The sequence below is a fragment of the Stenella coeruleoalba genome (assembly GCF_951394435.1).
Source record: "Stenella coeruleoalba genome assembly, chromosome: 3".
NCBI lineage: Eukaryota > Metazoa > Chordata > Mammalia > Artiodactyla > Delphinidae > Stenella > Stenella coeruleoalba.
This window is the reverse complement of record NC_137148.1, coordinates 39,879,059-39,895,216: the sequence shown is the minus strand read 5'-3', so window position 1 is coordinate 39,895,216 and position 16,158 is coordinate 39,879,059. Positions and strand designations below refer to the sequence as shown.

Genomic DNA, 16,158 nt, shown 5'->3' with positions numbered 1-16,158 from the left:
AAAAAGAATGAAATCTGTGCTACGTGGCAATTCTTAGATTTGTCCTAAAATACTTTTATCCTCAATTTGAAATTAAGGTACATTGCTTGGATTAATAAATGTCTAAGACTCTCTGTCATCCTTTCTTGGGTGGTCATTTATTCCTAAATTTAGTTCCATTGTTTTTAGTGATATAGCACCAAAATAATTTACTTAGTTCAGGTTTACATTTTATAACTGTTACCTCCTTCTGCAGAAGATTGTGAAACTGTTACTTTTAAGGCTGTATTTACTAAGACTCTGATTCTTAAAGAGGAATCTTTAAGAAGATTCCTCTTGCTAAAGATTTGAAACATATACAGAAGATAATTGGACAGTCTGTCCATAGCCATTCACTGGTTTCTGCAGAAGTGCACATCTCCCATTTCAAAGCATGAGTCTAAACCTAAGAAGTATAATCTGTAATTCGGAGCTTTCATAGTGTTTTATTCATTCTAATACTGACTTCAGATTACATTGTGCTAAGTTAAATACATGTTGATTTTCTCTAAAACTTTTCTGTTGAAGGAGCAACAAATCAACAGCTGTGGAAATAACCAGGATTATGATAGTGAAGAAGACTCTCAGGCCCCACCTCAGACTTAACTGAATAAGGAAACATTCTAACAAGCTCTCCAAGTAAATTATATCACATTAAAGTTTAATAGAGTGTTCTAAAATATTGTCACCTCCTTGAAGACAGCCCACAATATACTCTCAATAAGTATCAGTTGAGTTGCAGCTTAGTACCCAAGCCACATAGCTTCTGCAAAGTCATAAACCCCAGTTTCTGGATTTAAAAACAAAGCATTTGCTGATATATATATATATATATATATATATATATATACACACACACACATATATATATATATATGGAATTAGAATTTGTAGGAGATAATTTAGCAAAATGCTCAATTTGCTCAATTTAATATGTCAATAATATGTAAAGTATAATAAATAAAGGAAATAAAATGTACTAAAGAGAGCTCAACAGAGTTTCAAATGATTTCCTGCTTTACTTATTTCTGCTCATCTATAGAATGTTCTTCCGGGTCTATAGCTTAGAATAGAATAGAAAGAAAGTAATCAATGTGAGAAAATTGTTAGGTTAATAAAGGGACTTCAAATAGTGGGGTGATTTGTCAAACTACCCTCTTGATTCTTTTCCTATGGGTATTATCTCCCAAACATATGTAATCTCAAACCTCCAATATCTTTTCTGCTCAATTGGAGAAGATTCAGATTCCAAAGTTTGTCATTTTTGTATTAAAATAATTCCAACATTTCCTGTTTTAAACATTTATTCTTAATACACTTAATACACTCTCAGCACTTACATTATGGCAAATGAGCTCTATATCCACCTCCACCTAAATAAGTAGCAAAGTCTCCAAAGCAGAGCTCTTTGCCTCCTCTCCACATTTTTCCTTAACGTACTTCCTGTCTCTCGGACACCACCACTTCCCAGCCCCCTGCCCCAATCCAAACATCTGAAGATCAGTTTAGATTCTTTACTCTCTACTCCTTGATTACTCCTTGTTGAATAAATGACTGTTCAAAAGAGCACCTCTGATCTTAACACTCCATGGCTTAATATCTTCCCTGGTTCTTCACAGCTGGTGGGATAAAATTCCTGACCATGGCCCGTATGACGGTCTTGGAACTGCCCTGGCCCTCTCTCCTCATTTCTCTGCCCCATTCCTTCACCTATCCAAGAGTCCGCACATTCTAAGTTACTTGAAGTTCCCCCATACTCCACGCTTTTCCACTCCTCTGTGCTTTAGTCATACCGATTCTGCTGCAGAGTAGAAATAACAGAGTCAGCCAGACCTGGATCCTCCCCCAGCAAGCACTGCCACTGACTAGTTGTATGGCCGAGGCCAGTTTATTAATTTTCATTTATAAAGTGAGGATAATAATGTATCTCATTACATTTATCTTTACAATATGATAGTATGTAAAGACAGCATGAGATGATGTAAATAAATTGCTTTCTATAACAAGCATTCAATATATTTTGGTAGCATCGTTATTGTTATTATTATTACTGTCTAACATTCAGCTGCGGTATCATATCCTTTGGGAAATTTCCTTTTCTTTCAATCTAAATTAGAGTTCCCACAGTTTCTGGAGCACACCTCTATTGTAATATTTATTGCAGTGTTTTTAGTAGTCTGTTTTCTGATTCCCCTTAAACAAACTGAACTACTTGAGATGACTGTGCCTGTCATTTCTCAAGGCCAAAGCTCAGTATAGTACTACCCTAGAATAGACACTTAATAAATATTGATGATTCCATATTGTCATTTATGTGTATAAGCTGTATACCCCATCCCAAAAGATCTTAAAGCCTCAAACGTGTTATACAATGATTTAGTGAAGAACTGATTGAATTCTAAAACATAAAATACATAATTTGGGGATAAATGAACTTTTTTCCCAAAAAGTGTGTTATTTAAATTTTATGTTAGCTACTACCTTGGTATATGGAATGAAAATATTAATAATAACATTATTTAATTTTAATTGTAATTATCTCTATCTTGGACAATTGACATTAATTTTAAAATATTTGGTATAGTAAAATACATAGTAACGGCCAAAGTTATGCATTGTATGATATTGTGTAAAATATTTCAAATGAATGATTATAGGATGGATTTGTCTTATAATGCTGCCAAGTTAATAGCTTGAAGAATTTAAACCCATGATCTATCAGAAAATGTTACCAAAAGAGTATAAAGACTATTTAAATAGTTTGAGGGTTAATGTAGATTTTACATCTCTGGAAGTAATGAAGAAAATGGTCTTTTTAGTTTATCCTAAATAGCCTCTTTATTGCCAATGTAGACAAGTATCAAAATCAACTATATGTATGAAATAACTTTTAAAGTTGTTAAAATGGTCAATTTCTTCCATAATGTTTTCATTTATTCACAAAGAGCAAGAAACACCGGGAATCTATGATCTATCTATAAAGTACATCTAGCTATAGCCTATCTATCTAGTCATCCATCCATCTATAATGAGCTTAGGAAATTTAAAGAGATGTATGAAAATTAATATTTTTTTCTTCTTTTTTTTTAGCAATAGTATCTAATGGGAAAATTGTGTTGAAAAGCCTCAGGGGAAAAGACTTCAAAGAGAGAAAAAAAAATTCTAGACAAAATAGAAAACTATTTCCTGGCTCAAAAGTATAGCCCCAAAGAAGCCAGCAGAAAATGAAGGGCCCTTTCTCTCTTAAAAGATCTGTTGAATAATATGAAAATCCTTGAAGCACTATTTGAATTCTATTCCAACAGGTGATCACACATGAAAAAGTTGTTAAGGCAATGAAACACTGTGTGGATATTGTGAAAACACCAGTCATCTATGACTAGAAATAACATCTACTGATTAATTTAATGCATTTCCCGAAGGTATGGATGCCAACAAAAAGAAAAAGTAATATGAGAAATACAAATATTTGATCCTTGGAGAATATCTTTGCATACTTCTACCCAAAGCACCTCCCATCCCCACTGGCAGCTTGACAACACTCCAGAGTGCCATCTACTAATTAACTCCGCTGTCAGATTTTCCTTCTGACACCATTTGCCACTGGCACTGCCTGCTGCCAGGCAGATGACAATAAAATGTAAACTTGAGCTCCTAAAGGAGATTTTAAAGTGTCACTGGAGAGAGGAAAGCAATATCATGTTGTCCAACTAGAGAATACTTACAGGTGGGAATAGCTTAAGGTTACTGCAGGGCTGCTTTGGGGAATTCCAAGCACAAATGCTGAAATTGTGGTTCCCTTTATTCCACGGTCTACTGCTTTTACCATATGAAAAGAATCAGGGAATTATGTAACAGGGAAAGCCGAAAGGACAATTTACTTAGGTATAAAGTAGATACGATGCCTGAGGAAAAATAACACAAGCACCCTGTGACTCTTGTATGGTGTTTTACTGGAACTTCAAGAGAGAAACAAATAATTGTTGACTCTGCAGGACAAGAAGAATCAAGTCTGCACTGTGCCTGAACTTCCCTTAAGAACTCTCCAGATAAATTTATATTCTTTTTTCTGCAAGCGGACCTCATCAAACAACAGATCTCAAAGTGAAAACAATTCAAAGTGACTCTTATTTCTTTGGCCGTAAGTTAAAGATGTTTACTTTTCACAGCACATACACAAAGAAAGATTTGGCCAAGCCTGAAAAATCACTTTCGCTTTACTAAACCAAAAGACTTAGCCTGAGAAGAGAGGGCTTGGGAAATCAAAGAGTAAATAGAGATTACTCCTGCATCACTTGGCCAGAAGCTTAATTGTACCCACCTAATGAGTAAGGGAACCAACCACACCTGCTAAGCACTGGCAATAGAGAAGAGTTGGCTCTGAAGTCGAGCAGAGAATGTGGTTTAAAAAAGAAGCCCTGGGGGCTTCCCTGGTGGCGCAGTGGTTGGGAGTCCGCCTGCCGATGCGGGGAACGCGGGTTCGTGCCCCGGTCCGGGGGATTCCGCATGCCGTGGAGCGGCTGGGCCCGTGGGCCATGGCCGCTGGGCCTGCGCGTCTGGAGCCTGTGCTCTGCAACGGGAGAGGCCACAGCAGTGAGAGGTCCGCGTACCGCAAAAAAAAAAAAAAAAAAAAAAAAAGCCATGGGGCTTCCCTGTTGGCGCAGTGGTTGAGAGTCCGCCTGCCGATGTAGGGGACACGGGTTCAGGCCCCGGTCCGGGAAGATCCCACGTGCCGCGGAGCGGCTGGGCCCGTGAGCCATGGCCGCTGGGCCTGCCCGTCCGGAGCCTGTGCTCTGCAACGGGAGAGGCCACAACAGTGAGAGGTCCGCGTACCAAAAAGAAAAAAAGAAGCCATGGAAATTTTGGACTTTCATGGGAAACTTAACTGTTTCTCTTTTTAATAGTTTCTATATGGATTTTGGAAGCATATTATCAGTGCTGTGGGGCAGAGGACGTGTACAGAGATAGTTTCATGTTGAGAGCAAGGCTGGGCTGGCACCCCAATTGCAGGCAAGGTAACGGAAGTCTTGATACCCTCACTGCCTCAGCTGGAAGCTGTGGGATAGGAAAGTTCAAGGAAGAAATCTGTTTGGAGTTAGTCTCAATCTGAAGAAGGATATTGAAGAATCGAATCATGGTGGTGGGGTAGGAGATGGGGGACTACATCTTACTCCAGGTGGAATGAACATCATACTCATGATACCTGGGAGAGGGAAAGAGTAAAAGTGAAATGTAAACCAAATTTGTAAGTAGAATCCATTACTGTTGATGTAGGAAATGAACAGTAGGAAATTATTTATCTAGGAAATAAAATTATAACCAAAAAATAACTGAAATGGAGTTTATAAAGAGAAATAATAATGGCTAACATATATCGAATGCTTGTTACATGCCAAACACTGGCCTAAGAACTTTGGATGCATCAATTCATTTAATTGTCCTGACAGCTGCTGAGATAGGTATTGCTATTATCCCATTTTAGAGATGAGAAAACTGAGGCTCAGAGATGTTAAGTGAATGAATATCACATGCCATTTGTTATGGCAGAATCGGGACTTACATTCATGATAGAGTAATAATACTCTTTTTTTTTTTTTACAAGAAATTAGTGGGTGAAGCAGATGGTTGGGTTAGAAAAGACTTAGGCCAGCCCATGGGTTAAGAGTCTGGGCTCTGGAATCCTGACTTCTACATATACTTGTGAGCAATATCACTTAACTTTTCTAGTTGTAGCCTTTTCTTTTTCACTTGGAGAAGCTCCTTTAACATTTCTTGTAAAGCTGGTTTGGTGGTGCTGAACTCTTTTAGCTTTTGCTTGTCTGTAAAGCTTTTGATTTCTCCATGCATAGCCATGCTGGGTAGAATATTCTTGGTTGTAGGTTTTTCCATTTCTTCACTTTAAATATATGGTGCCACTCCCTTCTGGCCTGAAGAGTTTCTGCTGAAAAGTCAGCTCATAGCTTTATGGGAGTTCCCTTGTATGATTTGTTGCTTTTCCCTTGCTGCTTTTAATATTCCCTCTTTTTCTTTAATTTTTGCCATTTTAATTACAATGTGCCTTGGTGTGTTCCCTTTTGGGTTACTCCCATATGGGACTCTCTGCATTTCCTGGACTTGGATGTATTTCCTTTCCCATGTTAGATAAGTTTTCAGCCATTATGTCTCCAAATATGTTCTCAGCCCCTTTCTCTTTCCTTCTGGTACCTCTATAATGTGAATATTTGTGTGTTTGATGTTGTCCCAGAGGTCTCTTAACTGTCCTCATTTCTTTTCTTTTCTTTTTTTCTATTCAGCATCGGTGATTTCCACTACTCTTTCAGTTCACTGATCCACTCCTCTGTATCATGTAGTCTACTGTTGATTCCTCCTAGTGTAGTTTTCACTTCAGTTATCGTTTTCTTCATCTCTATTCGATTGTTCTTTGTATTTTCTAACTTTGTTAAAAACTTCTAACTTCTCGCTCTGTGCATCCATTCTTCTACTGAGTTCTTTGATCATCTTTATGATCACTCTTCTTGGGTTGATTGCCTAGCTCCACTTCACCTAGTTCTTCTGGGGTTTTACCTTGTTCCTTTTGGAACATGTCCCTCTGTTGCCTCATTTTGCCTAAGTTGTTTGTAATTTTATATATCTGGTAGGTTAGTTACACTTTCTGACCTTGGAAAAGTGACCTTGTGTAGGAGATGTCCTATGTATCCCAGCAGTGCACTCCCCTCTCGTCACCCAAGCTACACGCTCTGGGGTTCCCCCTATGAGGGCTGCGTGGGTCCTTCTGTTGGGGCTGGGTTGACTATGTGGGTGGTCTAGTAGGCTTGGTTGGTCCCTGATCGGGTTGTTTGCCAGGCTGCTGGTTGGTGGGGCCAGGTCACAGGGTGGCTGACTGCAGAACCCTAAGGGGCCCCAGGGCTACGGGGGGTTCACTGGTGGATGGAGTCAGGGTCTAGAAGACTCCAGGACTGTTGCCTGCCCACTGGTGGGTGGAGCCAGGTCTTGGGGTTAGTGCTGGACTACTGGAAGGCAGAGCTGGTTCCTAGAGTTGGTTGCAGGACCCTGGGATCCCAGAGCTGGTATCACGTTGGTTGGGGGCAGGGAGGGGGAGCTGGTTCCTGACACAGTTGGGTCCAGGGTCTGGGGTGTCCCAAAGCTTATGTTGGCCTGCTAGTGGGCAGGGCTGGGGCTCAGCCGGTCCTAGAGTAGGGTCCGGCCTGCTGTGTGCGGGCCGGGCCTGCAGGGGGCAGAATTGTGCTTTCTGCCCCCTGGTGGGAGAGGCTGGTGCGGAGGCTAGAGCAGGCTTCCGGGGAGCAGGGCATTCTGGGATCAGCGCTGGTGCACTGGGGCAGCTGCAGGAGCAGCTGCAGGCTCTGGAGGTCTTTAGCAGCCTGTCTGCCGATGCCTGGGGTTGGCTCCCCAAACAGTTGTTTGGCCTGAGGTGTTCTAGCACTGGCTCTTGCAGGCTACGGGGTGGGGCGAAGCTTTCAGCTGTTAAATGGCGTCCTGGTAGAGGCTTCCAGCAGCACCAGCGTCCGTGCGGGAGAACGAGCTGTCAGGTCCACAGGGCGAGCTGCAGCCTTGCCTTGCCTCTGCGGGAGACTCTCCAGGACCAGCAGGTAGGTCTGGCCCAAGCTCCTTTCAAATTACTGCATTTGCTCTGGGTCCTGGTGCATGTGAGATTTTGTGCGAGCCCTTTAAGAGTGGCGTCTCTTTTCCCCACAGTCCCGTGGGCCTCCTGAAATTAAGCCCGGCTGGCCTTCAAAGCCAAATGCTTGGGGGCTCATCTTCTAGGTGCAGGACCCCTGGGCTAGGCAGCCCGGCGTGGGGCTCAGAGCTCTCACTCCTGTGGGAGAAGCTCTGCACTATAGTTATTCTCCAGTTTGTGGGTCGCCCACTCGGGGGTGTGGAACTTGACACTCCAGCCCCGCTACCTTGTGGTGGTTCCGTCTTTAGTTGTAGAAGATCTTTTCTGGTAGGTTCCGGTCTTTTTCATCCATGGTTGTTCTACAGATAGCTATGGTTTTGGTGTCCTAGTGAGAGGAGGTGAGCCAATCACAGACAAGGAGATTTCTTTTTTCTTTTTTTTTTTTTTTTTTGCGGTACGCGGGCCTCTCACTGTTGTGGCCTCTCCCGTTGCGGAGCACAGGCTCAAGACGCGCAGGCTCAGCGGCCATGGCTCACGGGCCCAGCCGCTCCACGGCATGTGGGATCCTCCCGGACCGGGGCCCAAACCCGTGTCCCCTGCATCGGCAGGCAGACTCTCAACCACTGCGCCACCAGGGAAGCCCCGGACATACTTTATAGAACACAAAGAGGTAGGCAGCCTGATTCTCAACATCTAAAATTATTTATGTGGTACAGGGGTTTCTTGAGATTTCTGTCATGGACACAGACACCTGCTGAAGAGAACTTTCTAGAACAATAAGAGAAGATGGCAATGATAAGGACTCCCCAGATATGAGATGCCTTGGATCAGGTTCCTTAGAAGCAGACTGAGACAGAGTTTTGGTGCATGATTTTCGGAGCGAGGGCTCTTTAGAGAAAATAAGAGAAGCCTAATAGAGAAGGAGAACAAACCTTCTCACAGAGATGTGGCCTCAAGTAAAGTCTATCCTCTAGCTAATACATACATTGCATTATTTAGGATTTTGTAGCCCCATATGCATCTGTCCTTGGCTACTGTGGGTAGGGAAGGGGTAGGGGTAGTCCTTGGCTACTAGGTAGGCATCCTGGCTGAGATAGCTCCCCTCGGTTGAGGGCAGTTCTCCTGAGGAGGTAAGGTGTAAGCGCCCCACAGCTGCTGGATGAGTGAAACTGAGGAAGAGAGATATAGGAGGGCAACAACAGTCCCTACCAGAGGAAGCTGCTGAATATTACTCAAGAAATTGCAGTGGTAACTAGACTTACGGTGGTCATCATTTAGTAATATATAGAAATATCCAATCACTATGTTGTGTACTGGGAACTAACATAGTGTTGTAGGTCAATTATACTTCAAAAACAAACTCAGGGGAAAAGAGATCAGATTTGTCGTTACCAGAGGTGGGGGGGTGGTGGGAGAAGGGCGAATTGGACGAAGGTGGTCGAAAGCTACAAACTCCCAGTTATAAAATAAATACTAGGGATGTAATGTACAATATGATAAATATAATTAACACTGCTGTATGTTATATATAAAAGTTATTCAGAGAGTAAATCCTAAGAGTTCTCATCACAATGAAAAAATGTTTTATTTTTCTTTCATATCTCTATGAGGCGATGGATGTTCTCTAAACTTACTGTCGTAATCATTTCATGATGTATGTAAGTCAGATCATTATGCTGTACATTTTAAACGTACACAGTGCTATATGCCAATTGTATCTCAATAAAACTGGAAGGAAAAATAAATTCATAATCCATGAAAAAAAAATAGCAGTAGTAAAAAAAAAAGAGATTCAGGAGCCTGAATCAGCACCCCGTGGGCATAGAGAATGGCAGGGGTGTGATGATGGAGGTGATTACAATGTCAGGAAGGGATTCCTTGTAATCTGTGAATATCATGTTAGAAGAGTTGATATAACAGTGGTCTCACCCAGATAATATAGGATTGGGTGGATGAACAGAGGCCAATCGTTGCTGAAAAAAGAGGGGGAATGTATGACAGCTTAGGACATCATTTATGTACTGGTGTGTAGGCGGCAGTGGTGGTGGACGATGCAGTCTGGTAGAGGAGGTATGGCCAGAAAGAAAACAAGAATAGTCCATAAATCACAGTCTGGGAGGAATTGTTTCCAGTTATCTGAATTTTACCAACTGAAATGATTTTTTTCAGAACCAAGATATTTGAACTAAAGTATATATTTAGACCCTTGCCATTATAATGTAGACACAAGGTAAAGGTATTGGAGAGAGGATGCCCTGAAAGGTGTTACAGCCAAGGCAGTTAATATTTGGCTAGACATCAAAGATAAGATCCAAACCTTGTACTTTGCAATCTCTTTAATGTGTAAGTGCTGTGGCTTTTATTTTATCATTATTGTTTATTGGATTCTCCTCAGGTTTTCTTTCTGAAAATCCCATTTTGCTTGGGTTTTCCAAGCTGTGTCCAAGGATACATAGGAAGATGGTGCTTGTTTGGGGGTGTATGTAGAGATTTATATTAACTGAGTAATCTTAGGGCTTGGAAGAGATAATGGACGAGTATCAGCCAGGATGTAGACACAGAGTAAGTAGAGTCAGGACACTTGAACATGCAGTGTCCTTTTTGGCCTGGTTCTTTCCTTCACTGATTTTCTCCTCTTGTCTCAACTCAGATACCAACATGAAAGTTCTAGTAGAGCATTGCAAAATAACAATCTAAAATATTTTTTTTGGACTCTGGTGAATTTTATACAGTATAAAGACTAGGTCACTTTGATTACTGTAATCACTTCCTAATTGGTCTCTTTGCTTCCAGGCTTGCTACTTCTACTCATCTAAAATGTGCTTTCTGAAGCACAAATTCGATTATATCCTGTTTAAAGCACAGCATTGGCTTTTCAGGCCCCGGGTTCCTCTCCAGTCTCAACTCTGACCATGCTGGATCCCACTCACTCACCTTTAACCCCTTGAACTCCTCAGCTCTCCAGGCTGTTCCATGCACTGCTCCTTCTGCCTGGGAAGCACATCTCCACTTCTTCTCTTAGTTAATGCTCACGTTTCCTATGTGATTGGCACTATCACCTCTCTGTGAAGTTGACCTCCCTCCTGCAAAGCTGAGTTAGGAAGCCTTAACCCTCTGGATTTACCTGCCTTCTCACTTATCACACCATTTTATAACTGCCTCCTTACCTGCCAATTCTACTCTAAGATCCTTGAGACTGTGTCTTAGTAACATTTCAATTCCAAGATTCTGGCACACTGTTGGCCTTGAACAAATGTTTGAGTGACTGACTGCATCATTATACTTGTGGTGTTATGATTAATTTGCATAAATCAAACACATTTCTTAGGATATATGGTGAAAAAGTTATACTAAATGATTTCATTTTTATTAATAGCTATTTTCTGTGTGTGGATCGACAGTTGGAGAACTGTCTTCTTTGTTGATAGTGTCCACGTATAAAAGTCCGTTTTTGGAAGTACACAGTGCTTGGAGAGAATGACTACCAGTGTATGGTTGCTTAATTTTATCCCAGTTTTCCTAATGTAGTTTTAAAAGGAAAAAGCAATTCACTAGAAATATTAAGAGTAATGCAATTAAATTCTACCTTAGAAATTATAAACTCCTTCCTGCTTATTTAGTAAGTAATTCTGATGATATATGGCCAAACTAAATAAAATATTCATATTTGTCCTCTTCAAAGAGACTATAACTGAAATATTTTTGATGACCCGGTTGGCCCAAGCTGGTCTCATGGTATAAAGTCAAAGATACGGTAGACAAATTAACTTGACTCAGAACTTCCCCTCAGTTTATTTACTGTTACTACAAACTAGTAAACACAAACCATCAAATACTGAAAATACATCAATACACAGTGTAGTCAGGAAGAAAGATGAAGTGATTTGAGGGGAAGTATTGGAATGAAGTTATTCATGCAATATTTATTTATAATACATATTGTTTACCAAAAAAAGAATTTAAATGGATTAATAATAGAGCATAATAAATTACATTGAAGTAGAAAAAATGACTGAAGAACAAAGTAAAAAAGCACGATGAAGCTAGGAGTGATATGATTATGTAAGAAACACACCTAAACTCCAGTAGCACAAGTAGGTTGTACTCTTTTGCTTACACTAAGTATGAATGTGTTTTTGAGTAGAAGGTCATATGAGAAAAAAGGGTAAAACTGCTTCATCTACTTAGCCATTATGTCTCCTAACAGCTTAATAACAGAGGAACCTCATGGCTCAGTTAAGCAAAAACACAGCTTGTTGAATTGTAGTCCCTCAAACCACCTTGGGAGGACGGTGTTGTAGGTAAGTCAGATTGGTGAGGGAGGAATGCAAAGTTAATGACAGTGCTTTTTACTGCCTGAATTCCACACACTTTGAGGTCCACCCCAACTCTACTTTTAGGCTCTGCTTGGCTACCATCCTTAGAACCACTATGGCTGTTTGCAGAAGGTCCAAAACTTGTTTGTCTCTTCAAAACCTCTCCTTTCCCCGTGTTTGCCTTTGATAATGTGTGGTAAATGTGGCATAACAAAAGTACACACTGCCTGTAAAATCCACTTCCTTCTTGCCCTGCAAATTTATGCTCAAGAGGGTTTAGACCTATCACCTTCTTACTGGAGCCATGTAAATAACTGGCAGTGATTTCTTTTCTTGCTAATAGCCATTAACTGAAAACTCATGCTTCCATAATACAAAGTTTGTATCTAACATAGGCCAGTCCTTAACTACCTTACAAGAAGTGGAGGGATAGTATAAATTGCTCAAATTAATCATGATCCCCACACCTGGGGAAAAGTGTAGTTGAAACACTTGAGCCATAAAACCAGATGGCACACTATGTTTATATAAGCTGTTGCCTAGAAACTGCACCAGATTTGTAAATACTAAATCAATATTTGAGGGTTAGGTGCCAGCTGTTTTCAGGATGCCGTTAAGTGACTGGAGTTCGTCAGCGGATCTCAAATAAGAGGCATCTTTAAGCCTGGCCACTGTACCTACATTCCTCTGTTTCACAGCAGCCATGTGAACATTTCAGCCACTTCCATAGGACTTGACAAACCTAACACAGATTGTCGCCACACTGCCATGATTTTTTCTCAAGAGTTTTATTCATTTAGGGCTGGCAATAACTAACTAATGGACTGACTGTTTATTTGCTTGGCATCCCTTCTTAAATGCTCGTTGACCAGTGAATCACCTGGACTTGCATATGGGTTTGGTTTAATATGCCATTTTACTGTTGCCAGGGATCCCAGTGGTTTTCACTTGCAATGCACCAATAAACTTTTTTATAATTGGAGAGATCTGTTGTGCTCCTCCATGCCACATGGCAGAGGGACCTTAAAAGTAAATTAATAATAAGAGCAGTTAAATGATATTTTATCAAATTATTTGTTTGGGGACAGCTGAAATCAATATGTTAAATTTAATTCTAGTAATAAAAACGTTGTTTCCCATACACAAAAATAAACTCAAAATGGATTAAAGACCTAAACGTAAGGCCAGACACTATAAAACTCTTAGAGGAAAACATAGGCAGAACACTCTATGACATAAATCACAGCAAGATCCTTTTTGACCCACCTCCTAGAGAAATGGAAATGAAAACAAAAATAAACAAATGGGACCTAATGAAACTTAAAAGCTTTTGCACAGCAAAGGAAACCGTAAACAAGACCAAAAGACAACCCTCAGAATGGGAGAAAATATTTGCAAATGAAGCAACTGACAAAGGATTACTCTCCAAAATTTACAAGCAGCTCAGTATCAAACAAACAAGCCAATCCAAAAATGGGCAGAAGACCTAAATAGACATTTCTCCAAAGAAGATATACAGATTGCCAACAAACACATGAAAGAATGCTCAACATCACTAACCATTAGAGAAATGCAAATCAAAACTACAATGAGGTATCACCTCACACCAGTCAGAATGGCCGTCATCAAAAAATCTACAAACAATAAATGCTGGAGAGGGAGTGGAGAAAAGGGAACCCTCCTGCACTGTTGGTGGGAATGTAAATTGATACAGCCACTATGGAGAACAGTATGGAGTTCCTTAAAAAGCTAAAAATGGAACTACCATACGACCCAGCAATCCCACTACTGGGCATATACCTTGAGAAAACCATAATTCAAAAAGAGTCATGTACCACAATGTTCATTGCAGCTCTATTTACAATAGCCAGGACATGGAAGCAACCTAAGTGTCCACTGACAGATGAATGGATAAAGAAGATGTGGCACATATATACAGTGGAATATTGAGTAATATTTTATGGCTGAGTAGCCATAAAAGAAACAAAATTGAGTTATTTGTAGTGAGGTGGATGGACCCAGAGTCTGTCATACAGAGTGAAGTGTGAAGAAAGTCGGAAAGAGAAAAACAAATACCGTATGCTAACACATATAATGGAATCTAAAAAAAAAAAAAAAGATTCTGAAGAACCTAGGGTCAGGACAGGAATAAAGTCGCAGACGTAGAGAATGGATTTGAGGACATGGGGAGGGGGAAGGGTAAGCTGGGACGAAGTGAGAGAGTGGCATGGACATATATACGCTACCAAATGTAAAATAGGTAGCTAGTGGGAAGTAGCCGCACAGCACAGGGAGATCAGCTCAGTGCTTTGTGACCACCTAGAGGGGTGGGAGGGAGACAGGGAGACACAAGAGGGAGGAGATATGCGGATATATGTATACGAATAGCTGATTCACTTTGTTATAAAGCAGAAACTAACACACCATTGCAAAGCAATTATGCTCCAAGATAGATGTTTAAAAAAAAAAAAAGGTTGTTTACGATTCTTAACTTGTCAAGCCAAACATTTCTGCAAAAGCTGATGTGGTTTTCAAGTTTTTATGTTTACTTCCGTTAAACTTGAATGCAGTTCTATCCAGCTCTCATGTATATATTTCCCATCCTATTAAATGAAAACTATGGATAAAACAGAAAGTTAGTGTTTATTGGAGAGTCTTGTTTGAAGTAAGGGGACACTTAGTAACTTTATATCTCTTTAGCAGACTATACTCAATGAAAATAAAGTTTGAAGTCAGAATTGCTGGGTTTGCAATTTAATAAATTATTACTTGTATCTGCACAAGTCACTTAACTTCTCAGAGCTCATTTCATCATCTAAAATAGGGCAAAACCCCCTGAGGATTTTATGAGGGTTGATTAAAATAACATAGGCAGAAATATAGCAAACTATAGCAATACAAGCAAAAATATTATTATCACAGTGATTCATATCACAATTTAAATTCCTTAAATATCTAATTTTTAAAAAATATATTAAGACCCCAACTTCAACAACATATACTAGAAATATATATTATATTTATATTTGGAAAGCTGACTGTATTTAAGATGTCAGTTCCTCCTAAAGTAATTTACAAAGGAAGGGAGGTAAATGTATTAACTTTGGATGTCTTCAGATGTAGAGGTTTAGATCATAAAACCAGTTTTTTGGGGGATAGTCTAGGGAGAAGGCTAGGATGATGATAATTTAATTGTAAATTTATATGAGTGACTAAGTTAGTAAGACTATTCCAGATAAATTTGACAAACAAGGGGTTTTTATCATAATACAAAAATATGCTATGAAACCTAAAATATTTAACACAGTTTACAACTAGTATTTAAATTAGAAGATAAATCAGAAGAACAGAACAGCCTTGAACTAGTGTATATGACCATGGAGTATGACTACATAATCAGTGGAAATAATTAGTTATTTAATAAATTATACTGAAATAACCAGCTGTATAAAAAATGATAACAACAGGTAGAGTCCTACTTCATAGCATATGAATTTGCTGGGTTTGCAAGTTAATAAATTATTACTTATATCAGCACAAATCACTTAACTTCTCAGAGCTCATTTCATCATCTAAAATAGGTGGATTATAGAAGTATATGTAAAATGGATACAAACAAAATTGGAAGAAAATAGAGGTTATTAGCTAATGTTGGTAAATAAAACTTTGTTCTAAACATAAAATTACTACAAATCAAGGAAAATTGATTTAAGCATATATTAAAAATTAATATAATAATAAAAATTTAAACAAAATTCAGAGAATAAATAGCAAGCTGGGAAGCACTAACAATAAGACAAGCTTGAATAGTTTTAGTTTGTGAAGAACTCAGTAATAAAACAATAGTATCCCAACTGGGCCTAGGATAAAAACAATTCACAGAAGATGAGACACACAAAACTTACAAATCTATCTGTCAATTAAAATACACATTTGAAAGGGCCATCAGATAGCATATTCCTCTTCCCAAGTTACCACATCATTTTAAATTGAATTTAAATTTAATTTTTTAAGTTAATACATTCATATAACTTAAAATTCAGAGAAGGAAAAAATAACCCTTCTCTTACCTATTCCCAGCTCATTAATTCTGTCTGAGGAGATAACCAATGTTTGCAGTTTCTTATGGAAGAGTTGTTTTTTTTTTTCCAATTATTTTGAATCCTAATGTTGGTGAGGACTCAGCGA

At 39.4% G+C, this 16,158-nt stretch overlaps 1 long non-coding RNA gene across 1 annotated transcript in view; it reads left to right on the top strand.

Annotated features, from left to right (window-relative positions):
* Positions 1 to 7,123: 7,123 nt before the first annotated feature.
* Positions 7,124 to 16,158, top strand: part of LOC307184701 — a 65,593-nt gene continuing 56,558 nt past the window's right edge. Inside the window, exon 1 of the long non-coding RNA XR_013827800.1 lies at positions 7,124 to 7,625. This is a non-coding gene — a long non-coding RNA (uncharacterized lncRNA). The remainder of the gene's footprint in view (positions 7,626 to 16,158) is intronic.